At 40.2% G+C, this 26,645-nt stretch overlaps 1 protein-coding gene and 1 long non-coding RNA gene across 30 annotated transcripts in view; one reads left to right on the top strand and one right to left on the bottom strand.

Annotated features, from left to right (window-relative positions):
• Nucleotides 1-2,948, bottom strand: part of PPFIBP1 (PPFIA binding protein 1) — a 173,431-nt gene extending 170,483 nt beyond the window's left edge. For 13 of the 29 annotated variants that reach the window (XM_045464416.1, XM_045464427.1, XM_045464415.1 and 10 more), the window contains exon 1: nt 2,710-2,906. The gene's annotated coding sequence lies outside the window, so the exon portion shown is untranslated. Of the gene's footprint in view, nt 1-2,709 lie in introns of all 29 variants that reach the window. The other 16 variants (XM_045464413.1, XM_045464422.1, XM_045464419.1 and 13 more) reach the window with 7 other exon arrangements.
• A 31-nt stretch (nt 2,949-2,979) lies between these two features.
• LOC123590857 lies at nt 2,980-26,155 on the top strand. Its single transcript, XR_006709007.1, has 3 exons — nt 2,980-3,598; nt 20,105-20,216; nt 23,830-26,155. It is a non-coding gene; the product is annotated as an uncharacterized LOC123590857 (long non-coding RNA).
• The last annotated feature ends 490 nt before the right edge of the window (nt 26,156-26,645 follow it).

Raw genomic sequence — 26,645 nt, 5'->3', positions numbered from 1 at the left:
TAATTTTAATGTAACAAATTACCAAAGGAATCTAAATTGGCTATAAAAATACAAATATTTCCTATTTTCGGAAATTATGTTTTAAAAAGGAGTCAGCTAGGGGGGCCTGGGTGGCTCAGTCAGTTGAGCGTTTAGCTTCAGCTCAGGTCATGATCTCACGGTTCATGAGTTCGAGCCCCGCTTCGAGCTGTGTTCTGACAGCTCAGGGCCTGGAGCCTGCTTCGGATGATGTCTCCCTCTCTCTCTGCTCCTCCCCTGCTCACACTGTCTCTCAAAAATAAATAAAACATTAAATTTTTTTTTTTTTTTTGAAAAGGAGTCAGCTAGTCAGTAACAGTGAAAAAGTGACCTTGTTCTGATTTATCTCATGCTGGGACAGTGAGTGACAAAAAGACTACATACATAAGCAGTTAAACTCTCCCTCACTGAACTTGTTTCCAAAAAAACTTGTTTCAATGATGCCCTTGAAATTAGGCACTATTGATCTGGAACTACATTGCGCCCTGCATTTCAAGTTAACATTTGTCCACAAAGGCCAGATTATCCTTTTTTTTTTTTTTTTTAAAGCAGCTATCGGAATTATGACAGATGCTGGTTGAAGAGAATTTAACCAAAACCTGATCCTACCCTTCTCAGTAACTCAAATATCTTTCAAATTTTGTCCTTTGAAAGTACTGTATTTTACTATACTACATATGCCTTATAAACACAGAGAAAGAGAAACAAATATTGGTTAAAACTAAGTACACAAAATTAGTGTTATTATTCAAACTGTGAATGAAATTTAAAGTGCTGGCATATTCAAGTCCCGAAGCCAGGACCTGCTTCTTGGAAAGAAAACATAAATCTGAATTTGGCACATCAGGACAACATCGTAAAGATACTCCTTACTGGACTGGTTATTACAAACTGCAGTCTGAACACTATCAACCAAGGCTCCAGTGAGCTCACATTAGTCCACAGGAATTCTGCATTACCTCCTCCTTCCTGCTGAAAAAGTACAGTGGAAAATACAGTATGTTTTATGTACTTCCTATAGAACATATATAGAAAAGACTTATCCACCACTATCTCAGAGCCACTAAGCAATTGCTATTTCTTAGCCCCAAAACACAAACCAAAATTAAAATGTTCTGACCTTTTCAGTAAAACACGCCTTCCCTTTGCAAAAAGCCTGCTCCTGATCCACCCTGTACTAATTTTTTCAAGAACTAAGAATAACACAGATCCAGGTGTTTTAGAAACAAAAGCAAAACAAACCACTTCTTTCTAGCTCTGAAACCTGACTGTCATCTGGCTAGAAAGATGGAGAACCCCATCTATGAAGTCCTGTGTTCCCTATTTCTCTACTTGGATTTACTAAATTAATTCAGCTTCTTTCTTTCCTCGCCTCCTGGAAATGCCCTTTCATTCAAGGCACCTGGGATGCAGTTTTTGACTCACAATGAAGTTCACACCTGACCTGGCAACAGAAGGATCCTCACTGCTGAGGAACCGTGGTGAATGAAAAGGGAAACTGGACTCAGAGGTCTCAGCCCATATGGTTGTTGTGGTTTTTTTTCCCCCTCCAAAAGAAAGAGACTTAAGCACTGATAAGTGAGGTTCTCAAACAGTTTATGGAATTCTCTTCCCAGAAAGCCAATCACAGCCAATTAGCTACCTGGGCACAGACAAGATCTCCAAGCAGGAAAAAGGGTTTCAAACAGGAAATAAACAAAAAATTAGAATTCTCTATTGCCACTTCTCAAAATACCTTTTCCTCCCAACGGCCAATTGCTTTTCCTAAATACCAAACTTGGACACTAAATTGAGTTCTTCCTCTACTGCTCTCTGCACTTCTTACTGAAAGGATTTGTTTTGGTCCCACATGCTGAAAAATCCACGCTCCTATAATTAAGAGTTTGTCACGCCTTCCACACTATTTCCCTGTTCAAACTCTCTTCTGTAAAAATGATCCTTGAAAACGCAACTACCAGCCCTCATCCTTTTCTCAAGCAGCCACAGAAAACAGATCTCAAGATCCTCAGCAGCCTTCCTAACCCCTCCAGATCAGAAAGTTGGCAATGAAAGGGATTCTCGGTTAATATGTCAGAGTGAAAGGAGATGGGAGTTTTAGAAGTGTGCCCCCAAGAGACGAGTTTTCCCACAGCTCATAATTAATACACCCCAAGTGAATTTCTCACATCCTGTCCTGACTGGACTCAATAAAGGGATTTTTTATGTTGATACATAAGAATATTAAGAATAACAATAATATTCTTTCATTTAGGTCAACATGTAACAGGCCACAAGGAAACTAAAAAATACACAAAACTTTCGTTCTCTCTCAAAAAGCACAATTTTGGGGTCGAAATGTCATAAACTTTTTGTCACACATTTAAATACACCCCCCCCCCATACACACACACTTCTCTAACTGGGGTTCTCAAGTATTACTGGGAGACTAGGGTGTGGGGGGTCTAAGGACACAGACAATACCTTACATGTCCATCCGGTAGGTATTTTTCACATTTAAGCTAGTTGGGAGCCCTAGGAGTTAAGCCCCCCACCCCACCCCACCCCCAGAAAAGTCCCGTTCCCCCTGGGAAACAGGAGTGAGTTGGAAAGGAAATCGACCCGGGGAAGAGGAGGAGCGGCTGCAACACCCAGCTGCAACCGCACAACGGTGCCACTTCCCTCCGGTCTGTGAGAGGAGCCAAACGCCCTTACCTGGGGAGTGGAGAGCCGCCGGCGCCAGTTCCAAAAGTTCTGGTTCACCTTCCGTCCGAGTTCAAAGCCCCAGCACGGTGGCCCCGCCGCAGGCTCCCAGCCCGAACCCTTTCCCGTCCCGCTCCCGCCTTCCCCACCCTCTCGGCCCTACACCATGTCAGGAATCCGGGCAGGCACAGAGCTAGGAGCTGACATCACTCCCAGTTCCAGGTACCTCCCCCTCCCACCTCCCACTCGCCTTCTCTCCTCCCTCCCTGCGGGAATTAGCCAAAGAGAGTTCGCAAGGGGGTGGGGTCGGCCGCGCCCGGGCGCCCGCTCATTGGGCCCGGAGACCGTCACTCAGAGGAGTCAACTAATTTTATACATTCCTCGCTGAGCTAGACCACGGCTGGGAGTGGGTGGTGGTGGGAAAAAAAAAAAAAAAATGCTGCCTTTGCTGCTATCTCTAAGAAAAGGGGGTAAATGGTATGGGCTAGAACCTTGCGGATCGTGTTTTAAACTTCTCCTGGGGTATTTACTACGTCCCAGATCGGAAACGAAACTAACCCACCCCAGCCCCCTTTTTAAGGAAAAACAATTGCCTCTGTGTCACGGGCAAGTACGAGTCCCGCAGCGCGTGGAGCAGAAAATGGCTAGCTTTAAGTCATGCAAATAAAGGAAAACGGCAGCTCACTGTTCTTCCCTTTCATCTTGGGACTGCTGGGTGTTCCCTTAGATGGGGAATTTAGAACTTCAAAAGCTCCGGAAAGGTTTGGACGAGAAAACCGCGCGACCCAGCTCTGAATTGTTATCCGGTGGCGTTATCAGCCATGTGCTGCTGCTTTTGCTTTTAGCGGTGAAAATCACACCACACGAGCTTCGGACACACACAAAAAAATGAATCTCTGAAGTAAGAAAAATTACTATTTACCTTTTTAAGTACCTTAAGGCTGTTGCTTTCATGCACTACTGAAAAGGGAGGGGAGGAGGGGAATCTCACAATTGAGTTCAACAAGCCACATGAGAATAATTACTATTGAATGGAGCCAATTGCAGTGGCTGAGCTATCAATTAAGAATTAACTAACATTTACCCTTGACGGATATCGTGCTGTATAATCCCCTTGGCTAACAGAACAGAATGATTCTCGGGAGATGGTTCTTTCAGTTTGCCTAATATCTGATCCAAGACAGAACTGAATGGTGAACTGTGGCTCTATTTGTATGAGATATAGATAGCATAGTGTCCATTATCTTCTGGAAGTACAATGAATTAAGTATTGGCTTTCTGTTGGTTTGTACTGTTTGCTTTTTGATTGATGACATCTCCTACATTTCATTATTCTGCCAAAAATTGTAGATAGATGCACAGAGTCAAACACCGTGCCTCATTTAATCTTCACAACCAATCTGCAAAGTGTCATTAGCCCCACCCTAACATAAGGAATCAAAGGCTCAGCAAGATTATATAGAAGTAAATTACTCCAGAACATCCGGAACTGGGCTTGAAACCAAGAACCATTTGACTCCCAAACCATTTTCTCCCTTTATAGTAGTGATTGCCCACAACAGACACTCATTCAGACACTATAATGCTGAAAAAATCCACAGACCCAGACTTCTGTCACAGATCCACTTTCCATTATACCATTGTGCTGTTTGTCAGACCTATAGTATTCCAACCTCATAGCGTATTTCTGACTTCATTTTTCCCCAGCTCTAAGTCTTTCTATGCATCCATCACCACCAAATGAGTTTTCTAAAACACTGTTTGCTTTTGCCATTAACATCTTCTCCTCTAAATCAGACCCCCTTTCCCTACAATTCTTAGCTAGCCATTCAAAACTCTCCCTAACCTGGCCTCTATTTACCTTTCCCACCTTATCTCCCATTTCACTCCTGGGAAACCCTCTGCTATATTCCAGCTGGTCTACTCACAGATCGCTGCTTGATTCTTACCTTCTGGCCTACCTGGAATACCAGCTCTTCTTTGTGTTAACTCTTGCCCTTTCCTCAAAGCCTAACTAAAGTCCTAGTCCTCACTGTGTGCTACAGTGAATGGAAAAAGGGCTGGGGGTCCGTTGCGCAGTTCTGGCACTTACTTACTGTGTAACTGGGCAAGGCACTGAAGCATCCATCAGAAACCTTGGTAACGACACCTTTATACAATGGGGCTGATGATACATCAAAGGTTATTGTAAGGGTTATTGAGATTGTACAGAGATATAAACATATGGGTAATTACGTCCAGTTTTATGTATTTCCTTATCTTCCCACAGGATTAAGCAAGCTCCATGCTTAATCCTCTTTGTATTCCTTACACGTTATTCAAAGACTCAAAAATATGGGACTACAGAAAAATGGATCATCATATCGCTCCTAACCCCCGTCCATTCCTTAATGCACCCAAACCACCAATAATCTCACAGCCGGAAATCATAACTATCCCTGCCCCCTCAGTCAGGGACACACTTGTCGGTGGTGCCTGTTGCCTGCTTTGTTCCCCAAATGCTTTCCAACAGTGGCTGGGTGGCTACCAGTCATTCTTCCAGCCCCAGTCCTAGGATGGCTGCATCCTGGCTCACATGCTACAACCAGCAGCAGATGGGGGAGGGAATGTCCCACCCCCATAGGGATGGCTGGATGGAATAACAGGAAGTCGCCTCCCATCCCCTCTGCAGCTGGAGTGATAACAGCTGCCATCAGAGTCCAGAAAACAAAACAGTCAAGAGGAAAGCTGAAAACAGGCCCAGGCTGGAACAGTAGTGTTCAAACCAAGGGTTCAAACAGTAGTGTTCAAACCAGAGTGGGTGAGGAAGGAACCAATGGGCAAGTTCAGCCTCCTTCTCCCTGCACCCCTCCTCTCTCTGTTCTATCTACATTTAGGCTTCACCATAATGCTTCATTTACCAAAAAAAAAAAAAAAAAAAAAAAAAAGGACATATGTATAGCACTGGCCTCTGGGTATCTTGGAGAAGCCCCAAAGGATAACAGCAATGGAGCAGAAGTGAAATAGGATGCGTGAGGAACAGATACCCAGACTTTACCCATTATCCTGGATTCTAGCTGGCTTCATGGAAAAGTCCATCTACAACTCCTGTGGTTTCAACACTAATGAGCTCTGCAGGTCTAGATATCTATTTCCTGCCTAGTTATTCCTATGGTTAGCCTTACCTTTAATACCTATAAATTGTGCCAGATGCTAACACTATGGGGTACGGGTAGGGAGAGGAATACTTTGAAAGTGGGAGAAACCTGCAGGGAGTAACAAAAATAGAACTTGAAATGGACTGTAAAGGTCATTTAATGCACCAATTGGCTGGAAGAACCCCTTCTACAGCATTCCTCACAAGTAGCCTTGAAAGGCCCTGCTTGGATTTACCTGGCACCTGGCAATGAGGAGCATACAAACTAGGAGAGAGGCCCACTCAAGATCTTTCTTCTAGCAAGCAGATCCTCCTTTTTTGACTTTCCCCTCCAAAGACCTTGGTCCTGTGTCTCATTTAACTCTCATAACTGCTCATTAAGGTGCATGTTATTAGCCCCCTTTTGCATAAGGAATCAAAGGCTCAGTAAGGTTATATGAATGAATTGTTCCCAAATACCCAGAACTGGGACTAAAAGCAAGGTCTCTGACTGCAAGCCCTATTTTCTTTATACATCTAAAGCATTGCTTGTCCACAATCTACCCTTTTTCAGTTCTGCCCTCCAGAATAACAGGGAACGGGTGGAATCTTTGTTCCCCCTTCCGCAAGCCCGTGCAGGCACAAGGACACATCCCCCACTTTGTTTGGATGCAGAGACCAGGAGTTCACCTGACTCATCCAGGGCACGTCATGTGCCTGTTCTGGTCTGTACGGGCTTCCAGCTGCTGCTTCTCTAAAGCACGGTCCTAATCATTCTTGACTCCTTTCAAAACACTTGAATGTCTCCCTTTACCAGGGTACAAAGCCCAAACTGTCTTTGGGCATCCAAAGGCCGTTACATCCTGGCCTCCAACTTACCTTTCTGCGCTCAATCATCCACTCTTCTTCATATTCATATTCGCCGTGCAAACTGAATGGCTTTGCACCCATATTCCCGAAAAATATTTCTTTCTCAGTTAAGGATGGTTTTTGTCCCTTTCTAGTAAATGCTACTGCACAGCGTTAGTGTGAGGATTTGATGAGATGTCATGTGCAAGGTGACAGAGGACATTGCCTGACACATAATAAGACACCGTAAACATATTTTCCTCTTTCTTATGCCACAAAACAATTGTACTGTTATTTTTATACATGGCTTATGTCCCTCACTGACTGTAAATTCCTGAGGGCCGGATGCCAGTTTGTTTTATCTTTATGTTCGTTAGGGAATATAAAGTCATGCTTCATCCTATAGATATTCAATAGAAAGTCACTGAATGAACAAATGAATGAATGCTGACTTTTGCTCAAAACTCCTAACCTCCTGAGCTAGGTCTTTAGAAGTTCAGAAAGAACTCTGCTAGCGTTGTCTTAAAAGATGTGGGTGCCTCAGACTGTTCTTGTCCCAATCCCACTGCTAACCACAGAGTGAGTAGGACACATGGTATAAATCATGGACCCAAATTCAAATGAAACACGCTTAGATTTAGAATTCCTTCTAAAGGAAATTGTGGCGTATTCTGTCTGATTCTAAGCATGGCATTGGTGATAACCCAGACACCGTTTTAATATCCTTTAGGTGGACACTAAGCCACTATTCAGCTATCACCATATCATCGTTTATGAATCCAACCCTCCTCCCTATTCCCTTCCTGCCCATGGAGACAGGTTAGAAACAGGACCAGTATCTCGCTTCAAGCAGGGTCTGATTTTAATCACTCTTTCCTTGCAACCCAGAACACACACGTTATTCTCTGGTTACCTGCCAGACAACTCCAAAAGCGCAGTTACATTCAATTACCCGTTTTATTATTCTATATTTAAATGGAAAACAATCTTAATTAAAAATAGAGACTATTGCTTTTCATGATCTTTGATTAATATTCAATTAATGGTTAAACTAAACAAATTAAATTCCCTTAAACAGTTAATCCCATTTACAAACGTACTTAATTGAATTTCCTAAAAAGCATGTCTGGTTCCTACACTCTGCGAGAGGCCAGCAAGATAGCAAGTCAGCCCTTTCAGTACACAGCAGCAATTCTTATTTTCCATTCCATGCAGATGGTCAGCATAGCATTCTTCGCAAGCAGGCCAGACCCTCCCCGGGGCTGCCAGGCCTTTCCAGGGGTGACAAGTCCTTGCCATTCCTTCCTACCAACATGCACCGTGCACAAACCTTTGCAGAGGTCCCGGGAACATTTTCACTTAACAGCAGAGCATTATACATAACCAGTAACTCCCCCCCTTTGATAATCACCTCCCACAATATTTAGTGAGGCTCATTTTTTAAAGAATATATCATGGCTCACTACTAATCACAATTTACCCAGTTTGACATTGTAGTGTACTCTCTTCTCTGGATGAGCGCCATGCAGGATTCCCAGCCCTCAGACTAATCCATTAATTTCTACCCCATTCACCTTTTTACCTGGACAATCATTAATTTACTGTTGCCTTATTTTGTCTCTCCTAATCTTTAACTAGAATTCTTCTACTTCAGGAGAATTTACATTTTAAATGGCATGTTAGATTTCAATCCAGAAACCTCTAAGAGGATTAAGAGGAATGAGTTTTAGTCAAAATAGATGTAAAATGAGGATGGGTCAGCTGGTTTAAATAAATGCTCTCATTAAAGGGACGTGGCAAGTTGAAACAAGTTGCTGATTAGCAAATCTTTAGGTTAGAGCATCTTATCTCCCAAATCCTATAAAAATGAGTTTCTCTCCTGCTCTCTCTGTCTCCTCCAGTTTCTATCTCCAGAAAGGCCTTTTCACTTGAAGGAAGCTGACTGGGTAGCCTGTGAATTACAAGATAATTAGTACTGTGGTTTGTTAAACTAGCCAGGGTATTAAGGGAACAAGGAGAAAGTGTCTCAACCATCACTTTAGTATATGTCTTTTAAGTGCTTTGAACCTTGTTTCTCTTATCTCTCCATATATAATTTCCATGTGACCCTATATTGCTTGACTTCTCAATTAATTATAGTGTAATAGCCATAGAACTACCTTCTACATTGCAAGATGCTGTTTCTGAAAAAGATCATCACCCATTCCCGAATAAAAAGAAGTGTAAGAAATAGCACCTCTTCTTTGGTAAAATTAAATAAAGCACGTAGGATCACTTGACATTTTTGACACTTGACATAAGACGTAAATGACCTCATCATCTATAAATGGAATGACATCTATAAATCCCATCTATAAATGGAATGACAATAATGCTAAAGAAAGAGCACTGAAATGGAGCCACAAACCCCTGGATGCTGCCACCCCCACAGCTTCCTTCTGACACATTTCCACAGTAGTTCTTTACACACACACAATTCTCAGTCAACCTCCTGAAACCCTTGAACAGTGCTGATTGGACCACGGATTCCCACCTGAATCAAAGACAGCCAAGTGTAAACTTGCCAATAGCCTAGAGCAGACACAAGCATGGGAACTCATCAGAGTTCCCTACTAACTAGTCACTAAGTGGCCCCATCAGATTCTGTCTCCAGACATTGAATGTGTGTGCCTGGGTGGCTCAGTCGGTTAAGCATCTGACTCTTGATTTCAGCTCAGGTCATGATCTTGTGCTTCATGAGATAGAGCCCTGCGTTGGGCTCTGCGCTGACAGCATGGAGCCCGCTTGGGATTCTCTCTCTCCCTCTCTCTCTGCCCCTGCCCCTCTTGTGCCCGCTCTCTCTCTCTTTCTCTCTCTCTCTCAAAATAAATAAACATTTAAAAAAAGACATTGAATGTGAGGCACATAAAAAAAAAACAGAGAATAGGGGCGCCTGGGTGGCTCAGTCAGCTGAGTGTCCGACTTCAGCTCAGGTCATGATCTCACAGTCTGTGAGTTCAAGCCCTGCATCAGGCTCTGTGCTGACAGCTCAGAGCCTGGAGCCTGCTTCAGATTCTGTGTCTCCCTCTTTCTCTGCCCCTCCCTGCTCAATGCTCTGTCTCTCTCTCTCTGTGTCAAAAATAAATAAACATTAAAAAAAATTAAAGGAAAAAAACAGAGAATAGAAAAAGCAAAAAGAAGCAGAGAGGCACATCGAAAAAAGGCAATAAGCAGAAGCATAAGTAAGTAGAAGCATGAAGTATAGAAAGTGAGATCAGAAGAAAGTCAGCAACTCAAAGCAAAAAGATGTAGATGCTGAAAGTCACACACAGAAAAGGCAGCAATCAGAACCATGAGATAGTAGACACTGTAAGAGTAGGGGGAAATAGCTGTAGAAGTAATAGAAAATATAACAATGATAATAAAAAATGATAATTGGGAATGCAAACTGGTGCAGCCACTCTGGAAAACAGTATGGAGGTTCCTCAAAAAATTAAAAGTAGAACTACCCTACGACCCAGCAACTGCACTACTAGGTATTTATCCAAGGGATTACAGGTATGTTGTTTCGAAGGGACACATTCACCCTAATGTTTATAACAGCACTATTGACAATAGCTAAAGTATGAAAAGAGCCCAAATGTCTATCAAGGGATGAATGGATAAAGAAGATGTGGCATAGAAATACAATGGAGTATTACTTGGCAATCAAAAAGAATGAAATCTTGCCATTTGCAACTACATGGATGGAACTGGAGGGTATTATGCTAAGTAAAATTAGTCAGAGAAAGACAGAAATCATATGACTTCACTCATATGAGGACTTTAAGACACAGAACAGATGAACACAAGGGAAGGGAAGCAAAAATAATATAAAAACAGGAAGGGGGGCAAAACATAAAGGACTCTTCAATATAGAGAACAAACAGAGGGTTACTGGAGGGGTTGTGGGGGGGGGTGGGCTAAATGGGTAAGGGGCATGAAGGAATCTACTCCTGAAATCATTGTTGCACTATATGCTAACTTGGATGTAAATTTTTAAAAAATGATAATGATCATAGGAAACACCAATTTCTGTGTCTCTGGTACTATTTTAAATGCTTGAAATATATTAACTTCAACCTGGCGAGGTCTGTTTCCATTTCAGAGATGAGGAAACTATGCCACCAAAAGCTTGACTTGCCCGAAGTCACATGCTAGCATGATTGAACCCAATTTAGGACTAGAGTGTGTGCTCAGAGAAAAGCTGAGTTAACAAGAGCGACAGGTACAGAGTTACTGTTGGATATTTAACCAGGCTCCAGTTCTTATGAGGCTTGATGGTTCAGTGGTTTCTTGCATTTCCTTCATTCCCCAGATAGTCTCGTTCTGAATCTCCATCACCTGAGATAGTATGCACATTTGAAATAATCTAATACTGTGTTTTCAAATGAGATCATAAATGTGAAACCATTTTACCTTCCCTGAAAGAAATGGCACGAAGTGAAGTGTTTTGATTCCGAAATGAGGTGGAATTCCCGAAGATGTGGTCTGGTGATCAAGATGGAGTTTGTCTCTTAATCATGTTTCTTTGCGACTTCACTTTGAGTCAGGCTCAGTCTGTCTTGGTGGTATATTTTTCCACGCTCTGTGGGAATTTTAGAATGTGTTAGTTTTCAACATGCAATTATCATTACATATTAATTAAATATAATTATATTAATTACATGACCCTGTTCTACCTCATTCCTTCCCTAAGCAACTAGAACGAAGAGGCTATGATTATAGGGGCAATGAACAAAGACCAAAAGAAAAGAAGCTTGAATATTGTTTTATCTTTCTACCACCTCTCACAAAGCAGCCAGATCACTTAAGATATTGGAGGAGTTTAGATTTATTCTAATTATAATGAAAAAAAAAAATCAGGGCATATGCTACTACTCTCTTTTTGTTCATTAAAAAACAAACTTTTCTCAATCGACCCTATTTTGCTTTTATTTGTGAGAGTGACCACAGATACGAGGACAGGTGATGCTTTTTTTTTTTTTTTAATGTTTATTTTTGAGAGAGACAGTGACAGAGGGCGAGTAGGGGAGGGGCAGAGAGAGAGAGAGAGAGACAGAATCTGAAGCAGGCTCCAGACTCCAAGCTGTCAGCACAGAGTCCGATGCAGGGCTCAAACCCACAAACTGCGAGATCATGACCGGATGTTCAACCTACTGAGCCACCTGGGCGCCCCAGTGATGCTTTCTCATAGGGCTCATTAGCAAGCCTCCGAGCTTTGCTTTCAAAAGGGCCATCAGTGGATATTGTGAATCAGTGCTTCCGTCATCATGTTAAGAAAGGAAAGAGTTGGAGCCTAGATTCAAACCTGCCTTTGTAGAGGTGGAGTTGCAAAAAATTGAAATCTGCTGAGATACCAGCAGAAGATTTAGAACTTTATGTGTTGACTAAAAATTATTTCTTTATGCTATAATTGTTTGAAAAGTTGTTAGTGCTGGGCGTTTTATTCTAATTCGTTCAACACACTGGCTTCTAAATGCTCTTACAAGGGAATAAATATGTCAAAGAAAATAATCACCCCTTCCAAAATGCCACTCAGAATCCCCTGACTTTCCCTCCTAATGAGGATTAATCTTATAAGGATCAGCTTTATTTGTCCTGTCCTATTTTAGACATCAGAGTTGTGTTCAGTTGCCTTCTAAAGCTTTATTTATTTATAGAATAAGAGAGTCATATGTGTGGAAATAATAACACCTTTGTCAGAAAGTCAGACAGCAACTCAGAAGCTCCAGGGTCCAAATACCACTTCCAGTGGAGCAGGAGGGAGTGAGGAGAAAGAAATCATATGCCCTGCACCAGGGGCCCTAAGACTATAAAATAAGCAAATTACCAAATAATCTGCACTGTTCACTCCAACAGAATCTCTCAGCTCTGAAATGTCCCTGCCCCCCCCACCATGCACACTCTCCCCTCCCACCGACTAATGTCTCACTGACCACAGAGAAAAAAACCAAGCTATTTTTTCTTGTGATCCTGTGACTCAACCTCAGCAAGACATTTAATGCTAAACTTTGAACACCTTTCTTGGTTACCCTTTCAGGTTTTCTGAGAACGTAGTCCTAAAATCTGATTTAATCTTCTCAACAAACCTAAAGTAGGTGCAGTTATTATCATCACATTCCAGATAAGGAAACTGAAGTCTAGAAGCAGAACTGACTTCATGGGTGGAAGATGTGTGGAGTCACCCAGGGCCCACACTTAGAGGGGCTTCATACTTGGTTTAATTCTCTACTGTCACCATCTTGAAATTCTTAATTTTTTAAGAGGCCCCTTTACACTGGGTCCCACAGATTACATAGTTTATCCTTTCTAGAAGGAGTATATTTCCCAAGATACCCGCACTGATTTGCTAAAGTGATGAAATGAAATACCATAGACTGGGTGCCTTAGGCAACAGAAATTGATTTTCTCACAATTCTGGAGGCTGGAAGTCCAACCAAAGTGTCAGCAGGCTTGGTTACCTCTGAAGCCTCTCTCCTTGGCTAGTAGATGGCTGCCCTCGTTCTTTGTCTTCACATGGTCTTCAGAATTATGGCCTACCCTATTGACCTCATTTTAACTTAATTACCTCTTTAAAGAGCCTATCTCCAAATATAGTCACATTCTGAGGTAGTAGGCATTAGGTCTTTGACATATGAATGGGGGTGAGGGGCAGGAGGTAGGGAAACAATTCAGTTCCTAACAGTCCCATAACAACCAGTTAGTGGAAGAGCCTCTAAGATTTGTTCCATTCATTATTCTCTATCTGCCTTCACAAATACCCATGTAAGTATGTGCGAGTGTCTGTCTCTTCTTATCACCAATAGGAGAAGCAGAGGCACAGAAAGGTCAGTACTTGCTATCATGAAATAAGATGGCAATACAGGAAATTTATTAGTAAAATGATAGCACAGGGTTGAAACCTCAGCTCTCCTGGCACTGGGTCTACTTCTGGGCCAGTACTGCCTTTCACAACCTACACACACAGACACGGCTGCCAGGAAAGATGGCCCCTCTCTACAATTATAGGTTGTTGGACTGTCTGCCTTTGGTAGATTTCAAAATAGCACAGTTGACTGTTTCTAGCCAGAAAAAAAAAGATCACTACTCTTCCCCTCACAAGTTACACAAAGGCACCTCTGTGGAATACATCCAACATACCATTGTGTAGCTGCTTTATCTCATTCTTTTGCTGGCTCCAAGCTGTGAGCATGAGCAGTGAGAAGTGAGTTTGTGGAGATAACTGGGGAGTAAGGTAACTCATTTAAATGATAAAACAGGAAACCCATTTCCAGTTTGGACATGGATAGTGTTTTCATATGAGCAGATCTGGAGTCTGGACTAAGGACTTGGGAGTATCATAATATGGAATGGCAAGGAGGTGGGTGAGGGGGAGCACCAGCTTTCTTCTTTTAAAGAAAAGAGTTCTTGGTGACAGCTGGACACGGAAAGCATTTGCTGTGCTTTGGCTCACAGCTACAGCGGGGTGGGAGGGTGGCAGATCAGGGACTGTACTGTGGTCCTAGTCCTGGCTCTGATGCTAATGTTGGGCAGGTTACTTCACCTCTCCAGACCCTAACCTTCTTTTCTGAAACGTGATGCTTTAAAGTCCCATTCCTGTCTCTCAAATTCAGTATTATTGATGGGGTGTAGCAAGTTTTTCCTTGCATGATCAAGAGAGCATAGCATAGAGTTTTTCATTTAAATTCAGTTCCCAGTTGTTGTAATGTGATCATTTATAATGTATTAGTTTTTAAGAAGACATTTTCCTTTATGATTAGAAATATCATGCATCAGTGGGGAAACCAGATGTAACCAGGTGATCAAAGTTAACATTACTAATAAGGGGCAGATGGACTTTGTATGCTTCCAGATATGATGCCCTGAGCAGGACACAACACCATTTAGGTGATATTCTGGCTCAGGATGCATAATCTGAATCTAATCATGAGGAAACATCAAACAAACCCAAATTGAGGACATTGTATAAAATGATTGGCCTACTCTTAAAAAACAACAACAACAAAAATGTCAGTGGCATGGAAAGAGAAGGAAACGTTGAAAGCAAATTAAAAAGACAAATAACCCACACATATATGGCTAATTAACTTATGACAATAGAACCGGGAACATACAATGGGGGAAAGGACAGTCTCTTCAATAAATGCTGTTGGGAAAACTGAACAGCCATATACAAAATAATGAAACTGGACCACTATCTGACCCTATACACAAAAATCAACTCAAAATGGATTAAAGACTTGCATGTAAGACTTAAAACCATAAAACTCCTAGAAGAAAGGCAGTACCCTCCTTGACACTGGTCTTGGCAAAGATTTTGGGGGATTTGACACCAAAACAAAGGCAACACAAGCAAAAATAAGAAAATGGGACTGCATCAAACTAAAACGCTTATGCATAGCAAAGGAGACCATCAACACAATGAAAAAAACAACCTATCGAATGGGAAATAATATTTGAGGTTAATATCTAAAATATATATTTAAAAAACTCATACAATTCAATAGCATAAAACAAATCTGACTAAAAAATGGGCAGAGAATCTGAATAGATATTTTTCCCATGATGACATCTAGGCTGCCAACAGGTACATGAAAAGATGCTCAACATCACTAAATTTGGGGAAATGCATATCAAAACCATGATGAGATTGTACCTCACACCAGGTAGAATGGCTGTTATGAAAAAACAAGAGGGAACAAATGCTGGCTGTGATGTGGAGAAAAGAGAACCTTTGTGCATCTCTGGTGGGAATGTAAATTGTAGCCACTATGGAAGACAGTATGGAGCTTCCTCAAAAAATCAAATATAGAATTACCATATGATTCAGTAATTCCATTTCTGGGTATTTATCCGAAGAAAATAAAAACATTAATTCAAAAAAATATCTGCACCTCCATGTTCACTACAGTGTTATTTACAATACCCAAGATACGGGAAACAACCTAAGTGTCCAAACTCGATGAATGGATTAAAAAAAAAAAAGTGGTATATATACAATGGAATATTATTCAGCCATAAAAAAGAATAAAATCTTGCCATTTGTGACATCATGGATGGAACTTGAAGGCATTATGCTAAGTAAAAATAAGACAGAGAAAGGCAAATACCTTATGATTTCACTTATATGTGGAATCTTAAGACAAAAAACAAACAACAACAACAAAACCCAAGAAGCTCATAAAAACAAAGAACAGATTGGTGGTTGCCAGAGGCGGGATGGGGGTGGGCAAAATGAGAAGAAGTAGTCAAAAGGTACAAACTTCCAGTTATAAAATAGGTCATGGGGATATAATGGATAGCATGGTGCCTATAGTTAATAACACTGTATTGCATATTTGAAAGTTAAGAGAGTAGATCTTAAAAGTTCTCATCATAAGAATAAGAATTCTGTAACTATGTGTATTAACTAGGCTTATCGTGATGATCATTTCACAGTATATACCAATATTGAATCATTTTGTTGTACACCTGAAACTAATAATGCCAGATGTCAATTATGCTTCAATTAAAAAAAAAAGACAAATAATACATGATCTTGGACTAGATCTTGTATAGGAAAAAATTTCTATAAAGGACAGTATCGGGACAATTGACAAAATTAAAACATGGGTAGTTGATTAAAGGAATGTATCAATGTTAAACTCCTTAAATTTTATAACTATACTATTGGTCTGTGAAAGAATATCCTTGTTCTTAGGATATATACATTCAAATATTATGAAGTAAAGGGAATGATATATGCAGATTTTCAAATGGTTCCAACAAAAATAGAATAGTTAGTAAAAAAATGTGGCAAAATGTTAAATATTGATGAATCTGGGCAAAGGATATATGGAAGTTCCTCATTTTTTTCTTACAAATATTCTATAAGTTTGAAATTATTTTGAAATAAAGTATTTTTTAAAGTAGTACATGTACATTGTATAACATTTTCTAAAAAGTCTCACCCCCCAGAGATAACCGTTAACCTTTTGTATATACCTGATTTCTTTCTATTATGTCATGACAGCTGGACAGGAGAAGGGTTCATTGTGCTTAAACTCACAGTACAGGGGAGTGGGAAGGGTGGCAGATCAGGGCCAGTAATTGGTTTGGGTAACCTATAATCTACCATACCCAATGGTTCCCAAGAAGTCTGCTGGGAGCTTCTAGGAAAGATTTGTCCCTGTTCTTTTCTTTTGTTGCATGTTGTATCACACGAAGACATTGGTGCAGCAGTAGCCACTTGCTATCTCCTAAGTAATGTTCTAGATGTTAAATACACAGGGCTTAACATGGCATTGTTCCTGCTGTCATAGAATTTACAACCCAGTTTTGGGAGGCTGTGTGTCACATAAAAAGGCTACTGCATCCAGACAGATCTAGATTCAAACCTTGACTCTACTATTCACAGCAGGACTATGGACAAGCCACTTACCCTCTATGTACCTCATGCATAAGAATGGGTATAACAACAATACCTGGCTTATCAAGCTTCTTCACAGTGAAGGTCCATGTTGGGACATGAAGGGAAAGCCAAGAGAATGGAAGATAAGGTGGTTCAGAGCACTGGCATCATTGAGGTGCTTAATTAACTGACCCTGGAACCAACCTGGCTACAGACATTTTGTCGTGTGATGTAATAAATGTCCTTATTCTTTTTTTTTTTTTAATGTTTATTTGTTTATTTTGAGAGGCAAGGGGAGAGCCCAGGCAGGGGAGGGGCAGAGAAAGAGAGAGAGGGAGAGAGAGGGAGAATCCCAAGCAGGCTCCATGCTGCCAGCACAGAGCCTGGCAGGGGGCTCAAACTCATGAACTGTGAGCTCATGACCTGAGCAGAAATCAAGAGTCAGATGCTTCACCGACTGAGCCACCCAGGCACCTCATGTCCTTATTCTTTAAGTCAATATTACTTAGGTATTCTGTTATAGACAAAAGCATTCCAACTGTTAAGCCTCTATTTTTAAACAAGATAATGTGACCATTTGCTGTGCTCACTCATTAGTCACATGTAGCAAAAGCTCTTCGAAAGGAAAAACAAGTCATGGGACCAAATCTGGGTTTTGAGCATGTGGTAAGGTCACTATCCAGAAGCTAAAGGAAACACAAGTGTCTAGATTGGGACAGGCCGTGTGGGCTTCATGCCCAGAAATTGGGGAAGGTTGAGGGGGCACCCTTAATCTCTAGTGTACCTCTGAGTACTAGAATAAGTAATGGGATTTAGACTTACTTTGACTTCCAGAGGGGGATTCAGTTTGGAGAGTAGATAAAGAGGAAGCAGAAAAGGTTGTAGCTCAATCTGGGTGAAAAGTGGGCCACTGGCCATTCTAATCCTATGTCAATGACCTTTGCATCAATGTGACTTCTGGGAGTAGTGATGAGTGGCAGAGATGATGCCAGAGAAGGGCAATGTGGCAGGTGGCATCTGAAAGCAACTGCACTGTGGAGGCTGAACTTGACACTTAACACGTTAGTTCATTGATTCATTGATAAATATTTATCAAACAGTTGCTATATTCTTTTAAAAATTTTTTAAAGTTTATTTTGAGAGACAGAGAGAGTAGAGGCAGGGCAGAGAGAGGGAGAGAGAGAATCCCAGGCAGGTTCCATGCTGTCAACATGGAGCCCAATGAGGTGCTTGAACTCACGAACCATAAGGTCATGACCTGAGCTGAAACCAAGAATTGGACGCTTAACCAACTGAGCCACTCAGGCATCCCAACACTTGCTGTCTTCTAAGTAATGTTCTAGATGCTAAATACACAGGGCTTAACATGGCATTGTTTCTGCTGTCACAGAATTTACAACCCGGTTTGGGGAGGCTATGTGTCACATGAAAAGGCTACTGCATCCAGACAGATTTAGATTCAAATCTTGACTCTACCATTCACAGTGGGACTATGGACAAGTGACTTCTACTCTCTGTGCCTCGATTACCTCATGCATAAGAATGGGCATAACAACAATACCTGGCTTATCAATGAACTGTGAGGATCAAATAATAAAATGCATATGAAAGATTTAACATGATGCATGAAACACAGTAATCACTTGATAAACAATATAATTATTTTTATTATTGTATGTGTATTATTAAATTATTAGTTAATAACAATCATTGTTACATTTATTATTTACATTTGTGTTCTTCTTGTGCTAGAGAATAGAATTTTGCTGAAGATAATCTGCCCTAAAGTTGATTGTAGCCTTATCTGCAAAGCCACTGAAGGAAGTTATGTTGATGTGTTCGTAGTCTTGCAGTCAAAAAGCACTCATTACTTCATCAATATAAAAAGCTTCTGCACAGTGAAGGAAACAATCAGAAAAACTCAAAGGAATAGGAGAAGATATTTGCAAATGACATTTCAGATCAAGATTTAGTATCCAAAATCTATAAAGAACTTATCAAACTCAACACCCAAAAATCAAATAATCAAGTGAAGAAATGGGCAGAAGACATGAATAGACACTTTTCCAAAGACATCCAGATAGCTAACAGACACATGAAAACATGCACAGCATCACTCATCATCAGGAAATACAAATCAAAACCACAATGAGATACCATTTCACACCTATCAGAATGGCTAAATTAACAACACAGGCAACAGATGTTGGCAAGGATGCTGAGAAAGGGGAACACTTTTGCTCTGTTGATAGGAATGCAAACTGGTGCAGCCACTTTGGAAAACAGTATGGAGGTTCCTCAAAAAAATTAAAAATAGAACTACCCTATGACCCAGCAATTACACTACTAGGTATTTATCCAAAGGATACAAAAATGCTGATTCAAAGGGGTACATGCACCCAAATGTTTATAGCAGCACTATCAACAATAGCCAAATTATGGAAAGAGCCCAAATGTTCATCGACTGATGAATGGATAAAGAAGATGCGGTATATATATATGTGTGTGTATATATATATATATATATATATATATATATATATATATATATAATGGAATATTACTTGGCAATCAAAAAGAAAGAATGAAATCTTGTCATTTGCAACAACATGGATGGAACTACAGTGTATTATGCCAAGCGAAATATGTCAGTCAGAGAAAGACAAATATCATACGATTTCACTCGTATGGAATTTAAGAAATTTAATTCCACTCATGGAATTTAAGAAACAAAACAGATGAACATAGGTAAAGGGAAGGAAAAAATAATATAAAACAGGGAGGGAGACAAACCATAAGAGAGTCTTAAATACAGAGAACAAACTGAGGGTTGCTGGAGGGGTGTTGGGTTGGGGGATGAACTAAATGGGTGATGGGCATTAAGGCGGGCACTTGGGATGATCACTGGGTGTTTAGTGATGAATCACTAAGTTCTATTTTTGAAATCATTATTATACTATATGTTAATTAACGTGGGTTTAAATTTTTTAAAAAAGCACTCATTACTCTCTTTTCCTCAACACTTTTCACAGAGGCACAAGACAGTTTGAGTGTGAGAGGCTGTGAAGGTCTCAGGAGCTCCAGGACTTTTCTCCCCTCAAATCAGCCATATTCTTCCTTGGAGAGATTACCTTGATCTGAGAGGTAAGAATTCACTTTGCCAAATGCAGAGAAAACACCATTCACTTTTGGAAGGAATTTGTGCCACTAAAAATTCCAAAACCCAGGGCATTTTAGTCACTTGATCTGCTCTGAAAGATTTTTCTTTTTCTCCCTAATGCTTCACTGACCAAATTTCAAAGAAGAAAAAGAAGAAAACAAGAAACAAATTATTCCTACATCCACACATAAGGACATTAGCTGTGTAGTGCAGACAGAATATCACATGTGGTATCATTTTGAAAAGGCCTGGATCTCATCAAGTACAAGTACAGGAGGACATTTGGCCATGTCTGAGACTGCTTATTAGCCAAGTACTCTTCATTTGGTAAACGCCAATGTCACAACAGACATTACTGCTTGTTCTTATTCAGGAAAGGAAAATAACCACATAAACAACACAGGAATTTGATAAAACACCAAAAGAACTGAATTCAAACATGAGTAGGCTCATCTTCTACCTCACCCAAATATCACTCAAATGCATTTAATTATGTACTTGATGATACACTTATTAAAACTTTTCTTGGGGCGCCTGGGTGGCGCAGTCGGTTAAGCGTCCGACTTCAGCCAGGTCACGATCTCGCGGTCCGTGAGTTCGAGCCCCGCGTCGGGCTCTGGGCTGATGGCTCAGAGCCTGGAGCCTGTTTCCGATTCTGTGTCTCCCTCTCTCTCTGCCCCTCCCCCGTTCATGCTCTGTCTCTCTCTGTCTCAAAAATAAATAAATGTTAAAAAAAAAAAAATTAAAAAAAAAAAAAAAAAAAACACTTTTCTTTGCTATCATTTAATTCCAAGATAGCAGCTAACCATAAATTAAAATTTGTCTGGATCCTCTTACTGGAGAAAATAAAAACCCCCCATCATATATACATATACATGTATGTATATATATATTTAAATCAAACTGGACTTTGAAAAGTAATTATCTCATTCACCTCTGCCTCCACCTCCTCAGTTCCTCTCCTCAGATCTAAATCTAAGAGTCTGGAACTGTAGGAAGACATATACAATAGGACTGTAGATTAGGTTGTTAGTGGTTCACTGATGCCATTGAGCATCCAGGCTATTTTTATCTCTTGTATCTATCAGCTTTGCCCTAATAATGGTTTCAAGCCCAAACTAGATTGTACATTCCCCTCATGGCTACAAAATGACCTAAGGAATTTCAAGCATCAAATCTGCACACAGTGATTTCCAAAAGTAAATAAGAGATTTTTCTTTCTACTGTCTCCTTTTAGGATAAAGGAAACAGCGCAGAAACTTCCCCTCCCCCAGTAGTTATACCTTCAAGTATCATTGGTCAGAATTTAATCACATGCTTACTTCTAAACCAATCATTAACAAAGGGATCAGGGCCACTATGATTGGCTTAGGCCAATCAGGATCTGATCCAGAGTCCTACAGGACAAGGGTACTGTATCTCTACAGTAAGAAGGGGAAGTGAGGAATGGCAGCTGGAAAAAATATTGCTACATTCTTCTGAACTTAGCTTTACTTGTTAGGCTGTATCACTTGGAGAGCATAGCAGCAAAATCAGTTAATTTTAAATTGAGGAGAAAGAGAGAAAAAGCCATCGGCCTACGCAGTCAAACAGAAATGATATGTCACTTGGTCAGTAACTATTCTATGATATTGAATATTAATGAGCCTCCTCAAATACCCATAGAAAAAGAGATTCAAAAACTGAAATTAAAAATAATTAAAAATTAAGATGGTTTCAGACTTCATGAAGTTATGCCAAAATTGAAAATAACCTCTGAGGTGACTAACAGGCCCTTTAATGACAAAGGGGCTATCCTCTCTCACCCTCATACGCATCATCCCTCATTGCAAACAAAATGTCCTGTGATAATCTCTATCTTTACCCAGTTCTGCTTGGCCACAGGCATGGGAACCCCTAATTTGAAGATACCATCTTATCTACTTCTAATCCAAAGTGAGCAGTGTAACCTTCAGCTCAATTCCACCTGCCAGTGAATTTTTTTTTAAGTGAAAGTATTTTTTTTAATGTTATTTATTTATTTTTAGAGAGAGAGCAAGAGAGAATGAGCAGGGGAGGACACAGAGAGAGAGAATCCAAAACAGGCTTCATGCTGTTAGTACAGAGCCCAACATGGGGCTTGAACTCACAAACCGTAAGATCACGACCTGAACTGAAATCAAGAGTCAGCTTCTCAACTGACTGAGCCACCTAGGTGCCCCCTGCTAGTGAATTTTTTTTTTGCTTCCTTGGGATCCAATAAGTCCTGGACCCCTTATCACATTTGTTCCTACCAATTTGCTCTCTCTAGCCTAGGTGATTCCATAGTCTATGTGAATGAATTTAGTCATTATAACTGGGAAACTCATTTGCCATATGTGGAGCATGTTTTTCTCTTTTTCCTCTAAACTTTTATTCAGGTGCAGACCTCACAGATTTTTCTCCTTCGTGATTACCTGACCTTTTTCGACTTTGACTCCTTCACCCTTGATATAACTCATTCCTCTTCAGCCTTTTAGCTTTCAGAGCAAAATAATCTTTCTTAGTAATTGTGATGCTAGCATCCCCCCTTTCAAATGGATGTATTTTCTTGTATTATGTATATAGATAATGTAGTGTCTCTATAGTCCTAGTCTAGTCTCTGCTCTTATGGAGCTTAAATTTCAACAGGAAGAGACAGGTGAACAATAGACCTAATAAATGAATAAATTATCTATCTATCTATCTATCTATCTATATATACACACACGTATGTATATATACATATATGTGTATATATGTGTGTGTGTGTGTGTGTGTATATATATATATATATATATATATATGTTAAAAGTCACAGTAAAATAAATAGAGCAGAGAAGAGCAATTGAGAAGGATGGAGAGGGGATGAAGAGTACAATATGAAACATGATGACCATATAAGTCTCATGAAGATGATATTTTTAAAAATTGAGATACAATTCACATATCATAAAATTCACTAGTTTATAATATACAAATTCAGTAATCTTTAGTATATTCACAAGGTTGTACAACCATCACCACTATTGAATTCCAGAGTATTTAATCACTCTAGAAAGAAATGCTGTTCTCATTATTAGTCACTCCCTCCCCACCCACCCCCATCCATAAATCTATCTTGTCTCTATGAATTTGCCCATTCTGAACATTTCATGTAAATGGAATCATATAATATGTAGCCTTTGCATCTGGCTTCCATCACTTAGCATAATGTTTTCAAGGGTAATCCATGTTGAGGCATGATTCAGTACTTCATTCTTTTTTTGCAGTTGAATAAATACTCCCATTGTATGGACATATCATATTTTGTTCACTCATTAGTTGATGGATATTTGGATTGTTTCTAGTTTTTAGCTGTTATGAAATGCTGCTAGGAGCATTCATGTACAAGTCTGTGTATGGACTTATGTTTTTATTTCTTTTGGCTATACACCAGGAGTGAAATTACTGAGTCATAGTGTAACTGTACATTCACTTTTTGAGGAGCCTTTTTTCTAAGAGGCTATTTAATTTTACATCGCCATTAGCATTATATCAGGTTTTCAATTTCTCCACGCCCTCACCAATCCTTATTACTATCTGCCTTTTTTATGATAGCCAAGAAGATGACATTGGAGCTAAGATTTGAAGGCAATGTGGAAGTGAGCCATGTGAATATTCTCAGTCTCAAAGAGACTGACAGGCAAGGGGACCAGCCAGGGCAGAGCCCTTGAGGTGAGAGTGTGGCCCATGTGCTCCAGCGATAGCCGGATGGACAGTGAAACTGGAGTGGTATGATCAAGGGGGCAAGTAGAACAGGGTCATGTGAGAGCCAAGAAAGGGCCAAGTACAGGTCGTTGAAGGTCATTGTAAAGATTTTGGTTTTACTCTAAAAGAAATGGGAGGCCATTGAAGGATTTTGAAGCAGAGGGGTGATTTGATTTGACGTACATTAAAACGGTATCACTCTGACTGCTGAGCAAGGGTGGAATTAGGAAGAATCAGAGAGACAATTGGAAAATTTTTGCAATAATGGTGATACTCAAGGCAGTTGGTATCAGGGAGGTAGTGGGAGTGCTTCAATTCTGCGTGTGTTTTAAGATAGAACCAAAAGATTTCCTATTAGACCTCAAGTGGAACGTGAGAAAGAAAGGAGTCAAAACTTGTGGTTCAGTCACTTTCATTTCAAGAAATAGTACCTCAGGAAGTATATTCAAATTCATTTCTTCCCTATTAGGTCAGACCCAAAGTTCTTAATTCGGTAATCTCACATATGTAAAAATATTGTCTACAGTAATAATAAAAACAACACCCTACAACCTGTTAAGCATCAAGTCCTTTAATTCAACTACCTCATGAGGCAGGTATTATTTTCCACTATTTTTACATGTGTAAACAGAGATGTGATTAATAACCAACAGCTTAGGACCAACCGGAAACAGCCAAATATGCACCCCTAACCATTATGTAGGATGCCGTGCTTCTAGTTAGCCCAGCTACATCTTCCTCATGCCAATAGCCACATACCTGAAGCCTTCCTCTTTTTTCACTGTAAAGCTTTCCCACTCCTCTATCTTTCTCGAGTCTCTGTTAAGACACAAGTGAAGGTGGCTGACTTCCTTGCAAGTTTGAAATAACTAGCCTTTGCTTATTCTCATTTAATTGGTCTTCATTTATTTTTATTGGGGTCTTAGGTCAGGTTCCCTGGGAAATGGACTTTGAGATCCCGACCTGAGGGTAGGTTATTGAGGAGCACTTTCTAGATCATCCCCTCTGAAGGGGATGATGGGAACAGCACGGGGCAGAGAGAGAAGCTGAACAACGACACAATAGTTGCACTACAGCTTTAATGGATCTCATGGGGAGCTCTGAGTCGGGATGGCGCTTCAGAAATGTACCCTGGCCTGGATCAGTTGTTGGATGTAGCCTACCCTTGGGAAAGGAGAGGAGCCTTAGGTGAAGGAGATCTCTTTGACCAAAGATAAGTCCAAAGGGAGATCCTAGCTGTGAACTCTCAGCAGCCAATACGCTGAACAGCTGGGGAACAAGTGCTTGGATCCCCTTCAGAGCAGGGGAAGGGTGGAGATTAGGTGACCCTACCAAACACACGGCTGGCAGCAGATCATGACTCTAATGTAACTTCAAATCCAAATTTAAAGCTTCCTTCACTACAGCATAGCTGCCTTCACTAAAAAATAAACGACGTGTGGAGATTCTGTGACCATTTATTTTCTGTCCTCCTACTCCAAAACCAAGATCACATTTGTAAAGTGATTCTGATGTTTTTGGGAAGTGATTGTGAGCATAGTGGTTGACTCAACTGAATGTGGCGTCTAAAAGATCTGAAATAAAACCCAACCACACAAAGCAGTTAACTGAATTGCCACATATAGCCATTTATATCATCTTAATACTATGGTACTTTACTAAATGTTTTTCTCTCTCAGTGGAGTAGAACATTGTGACACCCAGCTGTCCAGCTTGAGATGTTGATAAATTGAAAATAAATTGATATGAAAATAGTATCATTCCTACCTTAAGGCTATTCATCCCCTAGTGAAAATTATTCCACCTTAGTTTAAATATTAATAAAGTATATCTTAGAAGTCAGTACAATATGAATTTATTCCTTAAAAGAATCTAGTTCCCTACATTATTTTCATCACTAGTGTTACATGGTCATTGCAGCACTTTTGGCTTTACTTGAGCTAGTTAAACTCAATGCTTCTTTTTTTGGTTTTACACACAAATCGGCAGATACCGTATCCAGCAATGGGAATTTTCCTGAAGATTATCAAAAAACATACACCCAGTTCTGTCTACGAATTGGTCTGAGTAGTCCCTTTATTTGAAAATAAATCTGTGACTTCTAAAAAAAAATCTGTCAGCATATTCTCTCACTATCACAAGACCTTTTGAATATATTACTCATTGTTCCCAGAGCTTTTGGATTTTTTTTTCCCTTTACTGTTTGTCCTGGAAATTTCCTCATCCATACCCTTGCCTTCTCCCTCCCCTAAAAAGGAGTTCCCTCTTGATTAACATTGTATGGGATCTCAGCCAAATTGGAATCCCAGGTAGCTTTTGCTCATAGCATAGTATGGTGGTTCTTAAACTTTGAGTCCTAAGACTTGTTAGGGGAATCTATTAAAATGGAAGATATTAGAGATTCATCCTAGATCTAAAGATTTAGAATTTCTGGAGGTGACGCTCAGACAACTGTATAACCGAATGTTTCTTTGTGGAATTCCGTTCAGTATCACGGCCTGAAAAACACTCAGAAGTACATTTCACATTTCTAGACACTGATATGGTTTTCTGGTTGTAGAATATCAGGATGAAATTGGCATTTGGAGTCTATTCTTTTCTAACATTGTGCATATATATAATAGTCTATAGAAGAGGAAATAACAGGCTGGCTTTTGCTAGCAGTA

Source organism: Leopardus geoffroyi, chromosome B4 (genome assembly GCF_018350155.1).
Source record: "Leopardus geoffroyi isolate Oge1 chromosome B4, O.geoffroyi_Oge1_pat1.0, whole genome shotgun sequence".
NCBI lineage: Eukaryota > Metazoa > Chordata > Mammalia > Carnivora > Felidae > Leopardus > Leopardus geoffroyi.
The sequence above is the reverse complement of the archived record's forward strand: the minus strand, read 5'-3'. Positions and strand labels throughout refer to the sequence as shown.